Source organism: Nyctibius grandis, chromosome 1, assembly GCF_013368605.1.
Source record: "Nyctibius grandis isolate bNycGra1 chromosome 1, bNycGra1.pri, whole genome shotgun sequence".
In the NCBI taxonomy this organism is placed as follows: Eukaryota; Metazoa; Chordata; class Aves; order Nyctibiiformes; family Nyctibiidae; genus Nyctibius; species Nyctibius grandis.
Window position 1 is genome coordinate 120137857 of NC_090658.1, and position 18091 is coordinate 120155947.

Sequence of the window (18091 nt, forward strand, 5' to 3'; positions counted from 1 at the left end):
AAGAGACTGGAAAGAACAGAAGCGGAAACAGTGCAGGTAAAGAAAGAGGACTGTGAAATTCAGATGATCATCAGAAATAAAAAAGGTGGAATTTAGCTTTCAAAGGGCAAGTCTAGCACAGACTATGCTGACATAATATCAGCTGGCTTTGGAGGAATGTCATGACACGAAAAAAGACTCTACGTCAGTTTGAGAAAAGGGAGGAAAGCATTTGCTAGCTAAATACCTTAAATATATTAATTAATCAATTAAACATCTCATACCAAAGCAGATACCTGCAGAACTGTGTTTATTTGAGCCATGATCTGATCCATTTATTTGATCCACTCCAGAAGGAGTCAATCAATGTGAAAAGATCAGTTTATAGTCACTGAAGCCACAGGCAACACAGTTTAATTGAATTCACAACCCATTATCACGAGAACAAAAACAGAAGTGAAAAGATCTTAGTAAAGGAAAAAAGGTACTAAATTTCTGCTACTTTCTGGAAGTGTTAAATGGAAATATGACTACAAAGATCATAACCTGAGAGTGAACAACTACTACATTTCCTTCAAATGCACAGGATGTATCTCACCAAACTGTACAGAAGTATCTGAACAGAAACGTTTTTCTGGAAAATTAATTAATTATAGAACAAGACTTACAAGCTTAATTATAGTAAAAAATTGCCAGAAACCTTTAAACCGAGTGCAAGTGGGACAGAAAAAATCCAGGCTAAAACTCTACGGACTAAAAATAAAAGATTGCTATAAGAAATGAAATAGCATAAAAGTTGTGAAGTAGGTGCAAGAATAGAGAATAAAATATATTTAATAGAAACTTTAGAATTTGTATATTGCAACACAATTGGATAGTTTTAAAAAATTGTGTGTTCATCAAAGCACATAACCCTAGTGAGGCTAATTAAAAATCTTGAGATCTAGCACAGACCAAACGAAAGGTAAATGAGAATTTTTCTTGAATTATATTCAGTATTTCCATATTTTTATGTAAGAACCAGTTTTTTTTGTTATGTAACTTGACTTATTTGGAGAAAATTAACACTGCTGGCAACAATAAACTCTCATGTAACAGGTGCAAAATATACTCACAAAAAGCTTCCAGACTGTGGCTGGGAAGTAGACTATAGCACAGTTCCTTTGGAAGTCCAAACACACTTTTATATGGAAAAACTAAATTTTGGAAACAAAAAACCAGCAACTATAAAGGATTATCTCCTGTTCAGCTGAATCATGAGAATCATGAAATCACAAAAACTTTGCAACTTATACGGAATTGCTATCCTAAGTAAAACTTTAGTAGCTAGCACTGAATTTGGTTTTTAACGTTACGTTCTGGAAGCCTGCTTTTTAACCTTTTTTAAAAATCTATCCCAGATATACAAATTTCTTTCAGTCTAAAACAGAATCAAACTAAAACAATCTCAAAGGGGATGTAAAAATTATGTCAGTCCAATTTGTAGAGCTAAGACGACAAAGGGGTATGAAATGGGCACTAAAAAAGGACTACAAACAGATGCCAGGAAGCACTTCTTGTTCCGCAAGCAATAACTGTGCGAACAGGCTGAAAGGCAAGTTCACTGAGGTCTGACATTTGGACTGAGAGAGATGCCATCGAGTGGGAAAGCAAGTGCCATGGGAGAGAAAGAGGATAAACTACTCTGACTGGAAGAGCTTCAAGCTTCCAGTTTTGGATCTTTAAAACGGTATATTCCTTTAAACGCAGAGAAAAACAGTACAAGATTGATATCAGAGTCTTCCATAGGAAAGCCAGGGAGAAATCAAGAGGGACAACACTTTAAAATGTTTATAACTAAATACCAAGATACTCCTTACAACACTTTGACCGAAACATGGGGTGAAGGAACATGTTTATGAGCAACCGCTCTTCTTGGGAGAATTTGCCAGTCGGGAGGAAAGGAAAGTGAACATTTCTTAAACACCAGCGTGACAAAACTGGACAGAAACAAATAAGACACTCTGGAAATTTTCGCAAAAACCTCAATGCTGCTTTAAGGGAAGGATGTCAACAAGGAGGCAAACCATGACATATTAACGCAGAAAAGAAAATTCTCTTTTACTGTTTTGGTAACACCCGGTAAGTCAATTTATCCCTAGTTAAAATGCATTTATACAATGGAACACAGAAGTCAGTCCAGTACCCTCAGCGCAGCAGTCTGGGGGACCTGCTGGGAGTAAAGCTTATTATCCACTCAAGGATTTGAGCAGTTGTAGTCCACAACCAATTCGACTTAAGGCAAAACACAGCTGCTGCCTTGAAAGTTTCCTGCTGTGTATGAAATAATTAAGGCTATAAGATCAGTATTCAACAAAGCTTTAAGAGCAAAGATGCTAAATTAATTCTACTTGCAAATAAAGAGTTAAGTGAAGTTGCATTACAGAATGGACTATATAATGTTGTATTTCAAAGGCAAAACAGCAGAATTAAATAAGATGAAGTGTGCATCAGAGGCCAGACTCTGAATCCTACCTATGCAACTACAATATTACTTCATGTTTTAGAAGTCCTTTACTCAAAAAAGTAGAAGGAAGGTGTATGTTCCAAAATGAAGTTACAAACCTATATTTTGATTTAATATATAGGAAAAAAAAAAAAGGAGCAGCAGCAGAATGCACTTATCAATGTATGTACTGAAAAAAGCACAGGCTCATTAAAGCTTTCACTACCAAGCTGGTACTATTTAAAAATCATGCACAAAAAATGCGAGAGGTGTCGATGGTAATACAGGTAATTCAGGGCAGTTCATCCTGTAGAGTATCCTGACTTGAGCTTTGATTCTCTCCCCACACAACCCTCAAACCACAAACCGCACCAGGAATCCCCCCCCAGCCCATGAATGGCATTCGGTCCGTCACTGTCCATGTGGTGATGGGGAGCTCAGCTTCTGACTGCTGGACCACTTCCAGGTGGAGGGATATGTGGCCAGTTCACCAGGCAGCCTATGGCATCCCAACAGCTATTCCTCATCTCCTACAGAAAAGAGGTTGTGAGACAGACGGAAGTGCTCCACAGACTAGGGTCAACCCTTAAGTTGTCTGTTGGACCAGACTCTGTTAAGTCATTAGGATGCTAATAGCTTTAACACTGCTTAAAAAAAAAAAAAAAAAACAAACCACAACAACAACAACAACAAAAAAAAAAACAAAAAAAAAAAACAAAAAAAAAAACAAGACGCCCTACAGTTTTTGCTAAACATAAAGTCAGACTTCCACCTCCTTGACAGGAGGCACTCAGACAATTAGAAGAGGGCTGAAATACCTGCTTGAGACAGGGATTCCCCAGGGAAAACCTAAAGATCACGCCAACTCAGGTTTGGGTTAGCAGGTTGCTACTGCTCCTTTAGTTAACAGAAGGCAAAGCTTAGGACAGGGATAAATTTTATACTACTGCCAGGATATATGTCCTCTAGTTGAGGACACTGTAGATGCCATATGCTTACATTTAATTTACTCATTTTGATTTAAAATGCCAGGCCATATTCTTCATAAATATTTTTTTTTTAAACTAGCGCTTTCAAAATGGCTAATTACACCTGTGTACTCCCTGGGGCTTTTCTTATAAAAACAATATGACACTCAATTATTCATGACTTTAAATTGCTCTGGATTATTTTTCCAACTTTCCAGACACAGTTTCTCACTTTCAGGTTTGATAGAATTTTTTCTCCTACCCTTCTAAGCACACAAAGACAATCTTGTCACTGCCTTCCCAAAGAAGCTGCTGAATCCCAGCTTCCTGGAAAGCAGGGTCTGTGGCCACATATATATCAGAAAATAAAACAGACCAGGGCACGTAGCCATGGTCTGGGCTCAGAACCAGCAAGCATGGTACAGCTTGTGGCTGTACAACTAAAATCCTATCCCTCCTAAACAGTCTGGCCAGATCAAATAGCCTTTTGGAAATGGTCCACTGTTTCTCCTAACCCCAGAACTATGCTTAGACATTATCTGGGAGAGTGTTAGTTGGCACAGGACAAAACTGTGTCACAAACAGTACTAAAAATGTAACAGTAGTGTCACATGCCATATCCATTCCTTATTTAGGTCCTACTATGAACATGCATCACAATTATAGTACCCAGTTGTTTCTGGAGAACATCATTTTTAGAAGTTAATTCCATAAGTAGCCAATGCATTTCAGCATTAACAGGTCACCTTTTCCAGGCATTATAGCTTCTGGCTTTAATACCACATCCTCACCTAGATGGTTGTTGCTTTCAAATCACAAGAACAGAACCAAATAAACACGTAACAATTGAGCATTCGTGTTTCTACATGTATTATATGCAGCGCATGTGAAAATTTGCACTCTCCAGGTTTTGGACTTTTTTAATGTGTTCAGACAGACTGAAGATGATCTGACTTCTTCATTTTCGCAAGCCTGGATTGCTGCCAGTAGAATATTGGTCCAGACTGTCAGCTGGTACAAAGCAGGCATAGCTCTACTAACAGCATCCCAATGCAGAGCAGCTGAGACTGCTTCTCCAAACTTAACCCACATTGGAGTGGCGGGCAAGGAAGAAATTCAAACACTTTACAAGATTAAGTGTTTCAAGAACAAATCTGCTGTGTTTTTTCAGTAAGTCACAAACTTATCTATGTCTTCAAAAATTTGTTTCTTTCTCCTAAATCAGAAATCCCAACTTAAAAAAATAATCATGCAAACATGAATCAAAACCATTTACCCTTAATTTGCACAAAAAGAAACACAAGCAACAAGTCTTTGTAAACAAAACAGAGGCATACAAAAATTTTCCAAAGGAAAACACAACTATCCTGGTGGGAATTTGGATGTAAATATATTTCACAAGAATCATTGTGTTCAAAACTTCGTATACATCTAAGTGATCGTGCAGTGTCAGACAGTACTGAAAAATTACACTGACAGTACAAAAACATACACCGCTTTCACAACTGCTTACCTACGGATCATCTCCCTACATGCTTCTCCATTCTTAACTCTGCTTACCTTGAAGTAGTCTTACAAATGTAATGCTATTGACAAAACTACATATTATTCTGTAAAACCTTGACCAATCATTTGTAACTGGTGGAATATTGGCTGCTAATCTGGTCCAGTGAGTCCACCTAACAATCATCTGCTCCAACCTAATAGTCCCAGATGATGAACTCCCACACCCTGATTTACCTGGGAATACTTTAATTGTAATGCCTTGAACTAGAGGTACAATTTCTGTCTTTCAAAAAGATGAAAAGATGACACATCTATCCCAACAGTGATATCAACACTTAACTAAAGACCATCACTTCAATTAACCAGAAAACTCACTATCAGATCTTCCAAGAAAAACAACCAAAACCCTACAACACAACAAAAACCCTCCCACATAAGTGAAGTAACAAATTTATTAAATCCCAGTGACGATAACACTGCCGGCATGAGACAGACATCTGTTTCCCAAAGATCTTGGCCTAAATCCTAGTTCTGATGTGGAAAAAAAATTAATAAACCAGCTTGAAAGAAAATGTGACTTTAGATTCAGAATTAGTATGGTCCTTTTGCTCTGTTCCCAGGATACCTACGGTGACACTAGAAAAGGATGACACTAGGAAATTACTGTTCATTACCAAGATCTTCACTTTCTCCAGCTCCCTCCCGACTCTTAAATGCTTCATTTTGTAAGAAAGTAAATGTTTGGGTTGAAGATCACTACTCTTCACAGTTGTCAAAATAAAAAAAAAAGAATTCTGTTTTCCACAGGTAGATCCATTCTGCTGTAATTTCTAAAACATCTCATGCTGGACTGAGCAAGAAGAGAGACAGCTGATTTACATGCCTCCGTGTCAAATTGTTTCACAGCATCAGTAAGTGAAGGGAACATACAAGGCTGACTAAACCCAAGCTGATCAATAGTATGAATCGTTGACTCAGAGAGGGCTTTGAAAGTATGTGGAGGACATCAACAGGCAGCACAGCTGAAGCTGACAGTTTGAGACTGTCCTGGTGCTGGCTGCACACTCTGATGCTGAAACAGGAGCCCGTCGAATACCACCTGGTAACCCACATCAGAAGCTGGGTGGAACTTACTTAGGGCTGTTAATTGCCTTTGCTCTGTGGAGAAAACGTGACCTTCATCAGTGGGAGGGCTATGCTTTGTGTCAGAATATGCGAAAGGAAGTCAGGCAACTCTTGCTTTACTGTACATTGAAAGTCACTGTAAAACTGCAGAGCAAGTGGGCTCCAGGACTTGTCCAGCCATGGAAAAGCACAGAGATGTCCAGATTTGATTTCTGGGCAAGTCTTCAGAGAATCACCTCAATAGTCTGTTTCCTGGAAAACTGGATATTAAACTTCTTAACAGTGCAAAATTAAGCAGTAAACTTAGGCATGCCTACCTACAGTCACTGGCACAAGGTGGGAGAACACCACGCACAGTCGTTCTTTAACCACCAGCAGGAAAGCGTCTGCCAGTTTGGAGGACAGCCTAATCCCCAAGAACCCGGATTTTTATCTTCTTTCAAACTCACTTATATCCAACTTCCCTTCAGAATCTCTCATCCATGCAGATGAAAAAAAAAAAAAAAAAAAAAAATCATTACAAGAATGAAACTTTTTACTTCAATGCCAGCTGAAGGAAATACTACCACATACTCTACTAGCGATATCATAATAAACACAGAATGCAGAATGTCTCGTACCACGTACAAGAAACAAAGCTACCTGAACAACCTCCCCCCAGCCCTCATCTTGTGATTCTCTCTAAAGAGAGTCATATGGCAGCACTTTTCTCCTTTTATGGGCAAAAAAAAAGGAGAAAGGAAGTCAGCACCCCGAGCGGGACGGCATTGCCACATGAATCAAGAAGCTCAGAGCTGTACTACTACTCACACATCCCGACCTCAGTGCATTAGGAATATATACCCTGAGAGAGGGATACCATGAATCAACTGCCATTTACTTCATGCACATATAATTACATGCCACCAAGTGTTTCACGCTGAACTCGTCACTAGAGAATATATTAAAGACTAAAGGATAGAGGGCATGTAATATATTTGCATTTGCTTATCTACCATCTCCTTTCTTTGTGTGAATGTCCTGTTGATACCATGAGAACCTCTCCTTTGGGAACAGCTGTAGTGATAGCATGACTCAGAGCAGCAATTAAAATTATAGGACTTTTTGCCACATGTATTTCCATATGTGTCCCACACCACCCTGGTGCCCACCACCCACACCCAGCTCAGTCGACCTTCCTTTTCTTCAGCAGCTCTACACAACGGAGTAAGGGAAAGTTATAATAATCTGACTTACCAAATTTGGCTTTTTTTGAGAGAACTGTGAAAATTTCATTAGCTCAACACCAGGGAAAGGTAAATGACATATAGAATTCCGTATGTATCAAGCAAAAAAGGAAAAAAGCCTTGTTGTTCTTTTAATAATAGAAAGAAATCATTGTTTCTGCCTCAATAACCAATATTAGAGTTAAAAGCCTAAATCACGAGGACTTCTACCCATAAATAGCTAAAGAATTGAGAAATTATCAGGAAACCCATCTCCTCTCCATGCAGAAGTGATGGGATCAAGAACTTGTAAGAACTCTTATCTCCTACCCAAGCGTAGGCAACAGGGCGCATCAGCCAGAACTCCACAGTGTACACACAGACACCTGCAGGACACCTGCACACATCTGCTGTGCAGTCAGGGAACTTACTTGTCAGCCTTACAGGTACCCATCGTTGATTCAGAACGACCTTTCCCTCAGCTGTTCACGTGCAGTCATTCTGAGTTTTATTTGAATACTGCAACTTAATATTTGACTGCTTTGTTTGGGAGTGATCCTGAAAACAACTGAATTCAATTACATGAGTTACGCTTGCTGGGTCACAGCCCACGCATCGAAGTTAAAATACAGATAAGCATTTTCCAGGGTCAAAGTCTCTGTCCTTAAAACATTATTTTTTTTTAAGGAAGGAAACAGTCCCCTTGATTATCAGATCATTATCAAGTCAGATCAGATGGCCAAAACAGCAGAGTTCAGTACAGAGTTTAAAATAATTCCATCATTCTTTGAAGTCTAATATTGCTTACACAGAAAATGGAATTTGTTAAATATATGTATATATGTATTTGTTATTGTTAAAGATCACCATTTGCTCCTTGGAAGCTTTAAAGTACTACCAGTGTGTATTTAATTCTCTTGTGAGAAAATGTTATTTCAGTATAAACACAGAATATTTCTTTAAAAAGTAGTATTCTAATCTGTAGGTGTCCCTTTGCCTTATGAATAAATTAGAAGACACTGAATAACAGCAACGGCAAAAGTACAAACACTTTCTTACGATTGTGGTGACTCAGACTGCCAGGATTTGGCAGCCCACAGTGTTCCTCAGCAGCAGAACAAAAGGGGTTTTTTTTTAGCGGATTTACTTTTAGTTCAGTAAAGGACAAGATGATACTGTCTGTGCCATAATGAATCAAAACCTCAGTAAAACAACGGCGTTAACTAGTCAGACCCCAATCATTTTTTGTCTAACAGTATAAAAATGGACAAGCAGGTTATCTATACTTCTAAGGCCTCTAATGTGTGTGTTCTCTCCCTCTCTTTTGGGGAAAAAAATAAAATAAAAGTAGTAAGATTATCTAGTTGCAGAAATACAAATCAGTTCTACAGGCAACATATTCCCAGAATACTTCAAGATCAGGAAATATTTTCTGCTTTCCTCTTGAATACAAGAGATGTTGATACAAAATAGTAAGTGTATTTTTTAACACCTTCCCTAATTAAAAACATAAACCCCGTAGACCTAAGTATCGCACGCTAACAAAATCTCTCAAGTATTCACAGCATGAAACACATTTTCAAAGCGACTTGTTCTCCAGCATCCCCATCATGATCTCATTTGGAACAGCAAACCATCCCCGCAGTAATTGGTATTACAGGGCTCTGTTGCAGCCCAGCCTTTTGAGAGGGTGAGGGAAGGGTTCCAGTCCTACAGGGCATTTATGCTTTAATAATAAAAACATAGGAAAACCGGTTACAGAATATCAGCTCCCACTTCCTCTGCTGTCATCAGTTATTAGGGAGATGATTACAGACTTATTTCCAGAAGCTTCTAAAGATGCCAATGTTCATCATGAAATCTTTATTTGAAGGAGTCACCAACAGTCTACAGATGACCCTTGAAGCAAAACACTGTGCTATTACAAAGCAATGCAGTACAAGGAGTCAGACCGTGTGTATGTGCGTGGGAGAAAGCATAACTGAGACAAAATTAGACTGTTCTGGAAATAAAACATACCAAATTTAACAATCTAGCCTTCTAAAATCTAAACAGGTTTGAAGATTATCCCATCACCATTGCCTGCCTCTCCGCCCCCCCCCCAATTTCCACAGCATTAAATGAACCCCCTCCAAGAAATTAGGACCAGCAAATCATCCGAGCCAAATAAATACCACTGGACATCTCTCATGGAGACTATTTAAACACAATTCTGGAATCAATTTACTGGAGATAGGATCATATGGATCAGTTACCAGAGAGAATTTTCCTTATTCTCCAAAACCAATTCAGCTCCGTAAGTGGCACCATCACTCAGCATCTCCGTACCAGCTAACAACCGACAGTAATGAACTTTTGCCTCAGAGATCCACACCACTATTAATATGCATGAGAGAAACCAGAAGACGAACTTTCTCCCCCGCTTTCCCAGAAAGCCATTAACTCAAGCTAACCTCCCAGACTCAATCTGGGGCAGCTGCAAAATGAAAATTATAATGATGGGGCTAGGTACCAAGTACACTTGCAATGAAGAAAATAAAACAGAAAGCAGGTTTTCTTTGAAATGTCTTTGAAAAACAAGAAAACAACCCCTTCCTCCCGGTTCTCAGTCTAACCACATTCAGCCCAGACAACAATAGTCTCAGGACACTACTGGGTTCAGTTGAGTTGCAGAGGCAAATAGTACTGAGCTCTCTTAAAAGATCTTGCCTTCCCAGTCGGCACTACTCCAAGCAGGACACGGGTCTTCTGGCCGTCTGGCATCTGCTAGCCAAGCATAGACACAGTGGATGTCGTAAAGCATCTCAGCAAGGATGAGATGCCCATGCTGGACAACTGAATCAAACCAGGCTCAGATTGTGTTCTAACCCCAAAATGAAGACCTTCTCCTGAAGGGAACCTCAGGCTTGCCAAATTCTGGCCTTCATCCCCCCAAAATCTTTCTTAGGTTCACTAGTCCATATGAGGCTAGAAGCACAAAATGGACTCACAGGAGAATTTTGAACGTGGCTACAATAAATCTGGGTATATAATAGAAATTAAAATAACTGGGATAGTAAGCAGTAAGCCATCTAACCTAATAGCAAAGTTGTGAAGGCTGTACCTTAAACGTCATCTATCCTGGGAGCTCAAGGGGCACTATTTTATTGAAAAAGGGTTGTAAAACCTTTAGGCCTCCCCACAAGCAAGATACAAAGTCATCCTTTTCAAAAGCTGATGAGGAAAGGAGCCATGCAATTCTGAATTTTTGGATGAGAAGGCAGGAGCATGTCCCCAACCACCATCGAGCAATTTAAGAGCATCAGGAAAGCAACCAGAGAGGAAGTAAAAGTGGGCGGTAGGCTCTTTCCAGGCGAAGAGACTGGCTCACAACCACATCTCTGCATGCCAGGGTAGTGCCCTAACCCACAGACTATAGTCCGTCCTAGACTATTCCTGCTAAAGCTATGAAATGGAAAAATAAGTACTGGATGAAAGAATGAAACACCCACAGAAACCAGATTTCCCTCAACTCAGCTGAATGCCTTGATCACAGGGCAGGAGTCACTCTCCCTCTGGCCTAATTAATTACTACTTTCAAAGTAACACAGTTGCAGGTGAAATGAAGGACAGCTCGTGACACGCTGCTTGTGGTACTCCCCCAGAAGAGGGAGAGGTGAGCTGAAGTTACTTCAAGCTGAAAAGGGGACATGGAATCAAGCTTCACGCTTCATGTAACTAATGCACCATTGAATAGAAGGAGTAGAAGGAGGGGAAAAAATCATTGCAAATGCTTCTTCCTCAAGTTTGAGTAAATAGCTTACACTTATTTCTAAGCAAAACAAGCTTTTCAAATCCTGAGGGAACATTCCCATCTCCAGATGCCAAAGGCAGTTAGGCAGGAGAGAGATGCCACTCTCCGTAACGGTCACAGTGGTAACTGCTCTGGATGAATGCAGAAATAAAGCTCTGTGCATCTGATTTTCTTCACACTAAAAAATGCAGACAACAGTGTGCTTTCAGACGTGACTTTTAAGAACGTCAACCTTAGCTTTGAGGCATCTAATTGTAAAATAGGCCACTCAAATAATTTATGAATTTAGGCTGTAATTCAACAAGGAGAAGGATTCCCGCCCCCCCCCCCCCCAAATCCCATAAATTATATATAAAAAAAGCTTCTAACAACTACTTAAATTTTAAGTTAAACCTATGTGTATTAGAGAGCTATAGGAGAGTACGGAATGGCTGTTATCTAAAACGTCAGTGTAAGTCTACACATCCCCTTAAAAACACCGAACCACCTCCACAGTGTTACTAAATTGCGCAAACTCCAATGCCCAGATATGACTCAGAGCTCACCACAGACAAATGGGACCAACCTCAAGATCCCAGTATGCTCCATGCCATATTCTAGACATGACAACTCCCATGCCATACTGATTCTCTTCAACAGGTCTGAGGGACATACGTTCATGAGTCACATTTATTAACTTAAGCCTTTAACCAAACCAGACTAGCACGTGTGACAGGCACACATAACACCACAAGTCGCACTGGTACTGGAACCTTCAAAATGAACTTTTCACATTTTACAAACTTCACAAATTCCTTATGCAGATTCACTCAAAAACAAGCCTCGGACTTATGCGTTAGCTTCACCTTTTGCCCTGCCATTCATCCAAACCATCATGTTAAAAGTCAACGTGTACATTGCCAGTACGAACAGCCCTACACAAGTACCATCACAGGCAGGAAAAAAAAGGATAAAACACACAAAGAATTCCCATAGAGCACTGGTTATGTAGTCTATTGACAAGTTCATAAATTAGACAAGAACATTTCAGCCATTAGCATGCAAAAGCAGCCATTCCTGAATTAAGGTAAGACTGACTGATATTTAACTTCATGTAAACACAAAGATACCAACCATGAGATTATTTCTAAACATTTAAAACCCACACTAATAAAGAAAAAAAAATCTTTCAAGCACCTGTGTGTCAGTGCTGCACTAGGTCATATGTGTTCTGAAACAGATTTGTCCTATATCTATTACTGTTATTTTTCCTGTAGAAGTAACTAGTGCTACCAGTTTAAATCAAAAACTTGTATCAAGCAGTATATAAAGACAGAAAATAAGACATGTTTTCCATTTTAATTGGAAGTGTGAATTGGAATTCCGTGAAAGTAGAAGGATGGTAAATTCAGTACTTCACAAGAATTAGGACCTGTACATCTCACATCATTCACATCGCTCTAATCATCCTTCACACATGAGTGCATAGCAGCTTCTATTACAATTTTAATTTAAACAACAAAATTCAAATTTATGACTGCATTTTTTGCAACTCTCAAGCTGCCTCATATATTAAATATTTTAATTCATGCCTCTCAAACTGTTTTCTCTGATTTAATGCTACTGTTTTGCATTCCTAGATAACATGAGTGGAAAGCACTGCTAAAAGAATGATTGATAATACTGAAACAGATCCAAATACATAGTGAATTCAGTACAGAGGAAACACTAAGAGGTTTTGGCTCCTTCAAATCAACATATATTACTAGTATGCATATTTCCCTGTCCTCTGATGTTATAGGTCACATTGACTGGCTCAGTTTGTCTCCAGGGATTTAATAGGAGACCTAATGATGTCTGGATTCCACGTAGGTTTTGGATATAGAATAATATTTTTCTGGTTTGTATAAAATGTGAACTCAATGATCAACTTCATGTGCTAGTGCATGAATTATACACCTAGTGCTAAAGAATGCCAGTGATTCTACAAAACTCTTTTACAGTTTCTCTAAAAACTATAATTAAAAGGGTATTTGGAAATACATATAAATAGGATCAATTAAAGAGGTCTCATTTATAGTACCTGCACAACTATAAAATATGATTTCTGTTAAAGTATGGGAATTGTTATTCATCTAACACCTAGTATTTTTGACACACATTTTAAGCTCTCGTTTGGTGTAACACATAACGTGGAAATCTGCAACATACTGCACATGCAAATCCTCAGTGTCTTCGTGAGACTACCATACTGCTGAGGACAAGATATTTTAGCCTAACAAAACAGTGTCAAAAATGATGTCATGAAGACAGGCTAGCACACTAACAATGAATTATCTTCCCAGCACTGTAAAATTCACTCACAAACTCACTATTACGGCAAAATGACACCTGCTGACAGTTACTATGCACTAGCGTCCAAGATCACCACCATTTTTCCTTTGTGAATTAACCAAGTATTTTTTTATTCTAATTACTGGCATACATTGTCTTTTTAATCACTCATGGTTTATTTTCTGTTTTTAATAAGAACAGAAGTTCACAGAAAAAAATGAAGCGTCATTGCAAAAACAGTACAGGAGGGTAGTGAAAAAGTACAGAGCAGAATACAGTAAAATATTGTGCAGAAAGCCTCACTTACACTTGCCATAGTTTACATTTAAGTGATACCTTAAGGACCAGATAGACTATACTATAGTGGTTCAGATTGAAGCTGAAGAATTTTATTCTTAGTTGCTACTTTTTATGAATTTCAGCCAAATCTTTCATGCTACTCCCATAATCTGTAATTTAATTTCCTTAAAACATTTTGTTAAAATCTGCCCTAGGAAAGCTAAATTCATTAGTATTAAGGCTTTATCATTACTTTTTAATTCGGGCCTGGTGAGGTGGGGGGTAGGGGTATTACAGGAGAGTAGAAAGGAGAATCAGACACAAGAGATAAAAAGTTCACTCCTTAAAAAAATAAAGTAGTACATTGCTGATATATAAGGCTTCCTTACATGTTATAAAAATATAAAAGTTAGCATAACAGAGAAAAGGGAAGTATCAGCTTGGTTCTTCCCTGTGTAATATGAGTTGGGGTATTTTTACAGAGCAGCGCTGAGCATGTGAAATTCTTTGCCCACAAGGCAACCTCATGTCACAACAGCATTTCGTTCCAGATCTCCTCACCTAAGAGTTCAGAGCCAAAGTCGTTTTCATTTTTTTCAGACCTTGTAGATGCTGAGAACAGGAGAAGCAAAGCAAAACCATCCCTGTCCCGCTTAAGTCACCCTTTCTCCATACACATACAAACTGCCTTTAGGAGCTGGTAAACAAAAACAAAGTGCAGACAAGCTGTATGGCAATCAAAGACTACCAGGAACAGGCTGGAAACCAACCCACATCACCACCCTCGGCAAGTTATTAGCAACACCACCGAAAGCATGTGAAGTTAATAAGAGTCTTGCTGTGTTGCCAGTGAATTATGAAGCATTCGATTTTACACAGTGGCGTCATGTATTACCGAGACCTTAGCATAACAAAACCCAGATAAATAAAATTAAAGCTAAATGGTCTTCAAATTAAATTAGCGAAAAAATAATAATAGGAAGAATAGATGCAAGCCTGGTATCTGTTCACTGTAACACATCTCAACATGGACAGAGATTCAAACAACGAGATGAATGCAGTAACACAGAGTGTTTTCCACCTCACACCTAGGTACATCCCTCTGGAAGCACCGCGTTTACAGCACCCTGCACCCAACAGCAGCTGGAACAGAAAGTTTTCGGTACAATCAAAGTTGTGAATTTAATCCCCCCACTACAGCAGAGGCGGACTTACTCCAGGACGGCACTACGCCGTGGTGTTTGGTATCCTCGGCCAGCGCTAAGAGCTAAGCCAGGCTTCCCCGGGCCCGGCTGCAGGCACAGACAGGTCCCCGCACCGGCGCTGCCCTCCCCTGCAGCCGCGGCGGCTCCGCCATTCACCGGCCGGCCATGAAAACCCAGGAGTTTCCACCCCGCAGGGCCTGTGCCCGGGGGAAGCGTCTCCCCTGGCTGGGCCAAGGCCAAGGGGGGAATCTCCGCGGGGGCTCGCACCGCAGCCGACGCCTTTCCACATGCAGCCGGTAGCCGAGGCGAAGCGAGCCCTCCCAGCGCTCACCGCCCCGCTGCTGCGGGACCTGGCAGCGCTCTGGGCCCGGCGCTTTCCCAGGCTGTGTTCCCCAGCGTCCCCCCCACGCCGCCACCACCTGCCCACCCCGGCCCCGCCGCCAGGCCGCCCCCGCGGCGGCGGTGCGAGGGGCAGGGGCAGCCGCGCCTCCTGCGGCCCGCGCCGGCCGGGGAGGGGCGACCCTGGACCGAGGAGCAAAGGCGGCAGCGAGGGCTCAGCGGAGATGGCAGCGGGGCGAGGGGAGCCCTCCGGGAGGAGAAAGCCCAGGGGCTGCAGAGCCCCGTTCCCGCCCCGCTGCCGGCGGGGCTGATGCGGCGGGCGCTGCGGGAACGAGCGGCAGATGCGGCTCAGCCCGCGCAGCCCCCGGGCGGGCGGCGGCACCCGGCCCCGCCGTGCCTCCCCTCCGGCTTACCTGAGCCGCTCGTCGCCGCTCGCCTCTGCAGGGACCCTCGTCCATCCCCCGCGCCTCAGACACAGCCAGCGGCGCGGCGCTGCGCGGCGCGGCCCAGCCCAGCCCGGCCCGGCCCAGCGCGACGCTCGCAGGCCCGCCCCGCAGTGGCTGCGTGCGGCTCCCGCCGACGGCCGGCCCCGGGCGGGCGGGCGCGGCTCCCACGGACCCGCCTCCCGCCGCCGCGGGCTTGGGGGGTGGGCAGGCGCCCTCAGACGCCCATGGGGGCAGGAGGGCGAGGAGGGGCCCCGGGGAAGGGGAGGTGCCGGGGGACGGGCGTTCCCACCTCCGCACAGACATTACGGAAGACCCTCAGGCCGGCCAGCTCGGTGGGCGGGGGGGGGTCTGCTTAAAGTAAGGGCAGGGAAACGTGCGTCTGTCACCCGTGCTGTATCCCGCCCGGAGACATCGGTCCTGACCCAAATCCGCTGCGTTTCGCAGAGATCCCATCCCCGCTCCCCCCAGCTGGTGGGCTCTTTTTTTGGGGGGTGGCATTGGGGACGGGAGTGTGTGTCCGTAAATGCTTGAGTTCAGCGGAACTGCAAATACATTTTTTGCATTTCTGGCTTTGCAGAAGGCAGTACTTCCTCAAGACATCAAAACCAGATCTGAGCCCATTCACAGCTCGTGAAAACGCTTTGTACTTCCTCTTGCTGTTTTGAGGGTTAAATAAGGTTAAAGTTGCAAGAGTGGCTACACCGCGCTTGGTTTCCCCCTTCCCCAAAAGCCACTCTATGAGTCATTTACAGGAAGAAAGAAAAAAAAAATAATAATAAAGCCTATAAGTAGCAATATTGGAAGTACAGCATAGAAATATCTGGTTATTTGTTCATACCAGGGTTTTGCTTGCCGAGCTTTTTAAATGTGAGAAGCCATGATGCTGACCACAAAGCCATTACAGCACTGTGCCAGTGAACCTGCGAGTTCACAGCTGCGTTCTGCCTGGGGCAGAAGCATCGAAGAAAGGGCCTGTGCACACCTAGAGGTGTGATTCTCATGAATAAGGCAAGTTTTGAAGCGCTGTGAAGCTGAGCGGTTTGGTAGAGCTGCGAGCACATAGGGTCTGCTGCATGCTTGACCCTCCGGCCTGTCACTCCCACTGAGCAAGCATCCCGGAGCAGCATCACTTACACACTTTAACTTCTTACCTTTACCCAGGCTGTATCCAGATGTCCTTGAATTGTTCTTCTTTGGTCTGAAAATTCCAAATTTTATAGTTAGAAAAAAATTTGAGTGACATACTTAGTCTATTAAAAGGCTTAGTGTGTGTTGCTGTAGCATATATTTAATATAGCAACCCTTACAGCACCCAGCTTAGTAGAAGACTAAGCTGCTGGCTTGCATTTTTTATCCGCAAGTCTCAAAGTACCTTTTAAAAGAAGTAAATAGCATTGCTCCACTTTCAAGCGGGAAGAACAGTCAGGTGGAAAACTTGAACGAGGAGAGAGAACTGAACCTCAGGTTCCCAGCTAGCAGCTTAATGTCCCCTTTTACTTATTTTTTGGGGGTGTGTCTTCTGACTGCTGTATGATGGACATCTTTAACTGGATGCTTTTACAAAAGAAGAGGCAGCTGTCACCCATCGTTTGGAAATACTCTATTAGTGCATGTTATGCATGCTCTCAGATTGTCTCCACTGAATGTGTCAGGGACTTAGCCAGAAAAATATTTCAATTCTGATTGTGGATAGTATTTAGGAGTTAGAAAAGTTCAGCTTTTAAATCCTGCCAAAACAAAGGGACCGTTATATATTGATGAAATGAACTGTAGAACATCTACGTAGCTTTAGTGTCACATACTGCCATAAGACCAAAGTTGAACAGCCTGTAGGGGGAATGGCAAGCAAGTGATAGATTTCAGATTCGCAGCTTTGGACAATGACGTTAGAGATCAGGAAATAATTGCTTAACCGGTTGCTTGCGTATTAGCTAAGCCACAGTAACTGCCTGTGCAAAACTGTTATCCCAGTGCTGGTATGAGAGAAATTCAGTTTGAGGCACATCGGTAGGGTTCAGATTCCTCAATAGAGTCATTTCTTGGACTTGGACTCCCTGAGGCATCTCACATAGCACCCAGTTTTTGCTCTGAAGAGGCACAGGATTCCCATAAAGTTCTGTCTCAGTACCAGCCCCATCCCAGTACCTCAAACACCCTAAACTTTCTCGGGTGAAAGGATGTGCTTGCATATACATAGGTGAATTATGCCTCTAAATTTAGGTGTACAGACACCTGCATGTTCTTAGACATTAAGTAGGTGTCTAATCTCTCATTACCCTGCCCCAGTAGTAGGGTCCAGGTCTGGTGCTTTCATATGGATGTCTCAAGAATCACAAGAAGCAGATAGGTGCTTACAATCAATTGCCTGGTGAGCAACATGATAGACCAGATGCTAAGAGGCTGTGTTATCGCAGCTCAAGGCTTACCCAGGCTCCATTGACGCAGGTC

At 42.0% G+C, this 18091-nt stretch overlaps 1 protein-coding gene across 7 annotated transcripts in view; it reads right to left on the reverse strand.

Moving 5' to 3' along the window:
* CYRIA (CYFIP related Rac1 interactor A) overlaps positions 1–15711 on the reverse strand; it is a 64572-nt gene extending 48861 nt beyond the window's left edge. For all 7 annotated transcript variants that reach the window (XM_068425469.1, XM_068425528.1, XM_068425487.1 and 4 more), the window contains exon 1: positions 15611–15711. The gene's annotated coding sequence lies outside the window, so the exon portion shown is untranslated. The remainder of the gene's footprint in view (positions 1–15610) is intronic.
* Positions 15712–18091: the final 2380 nt, after the last annotated feature.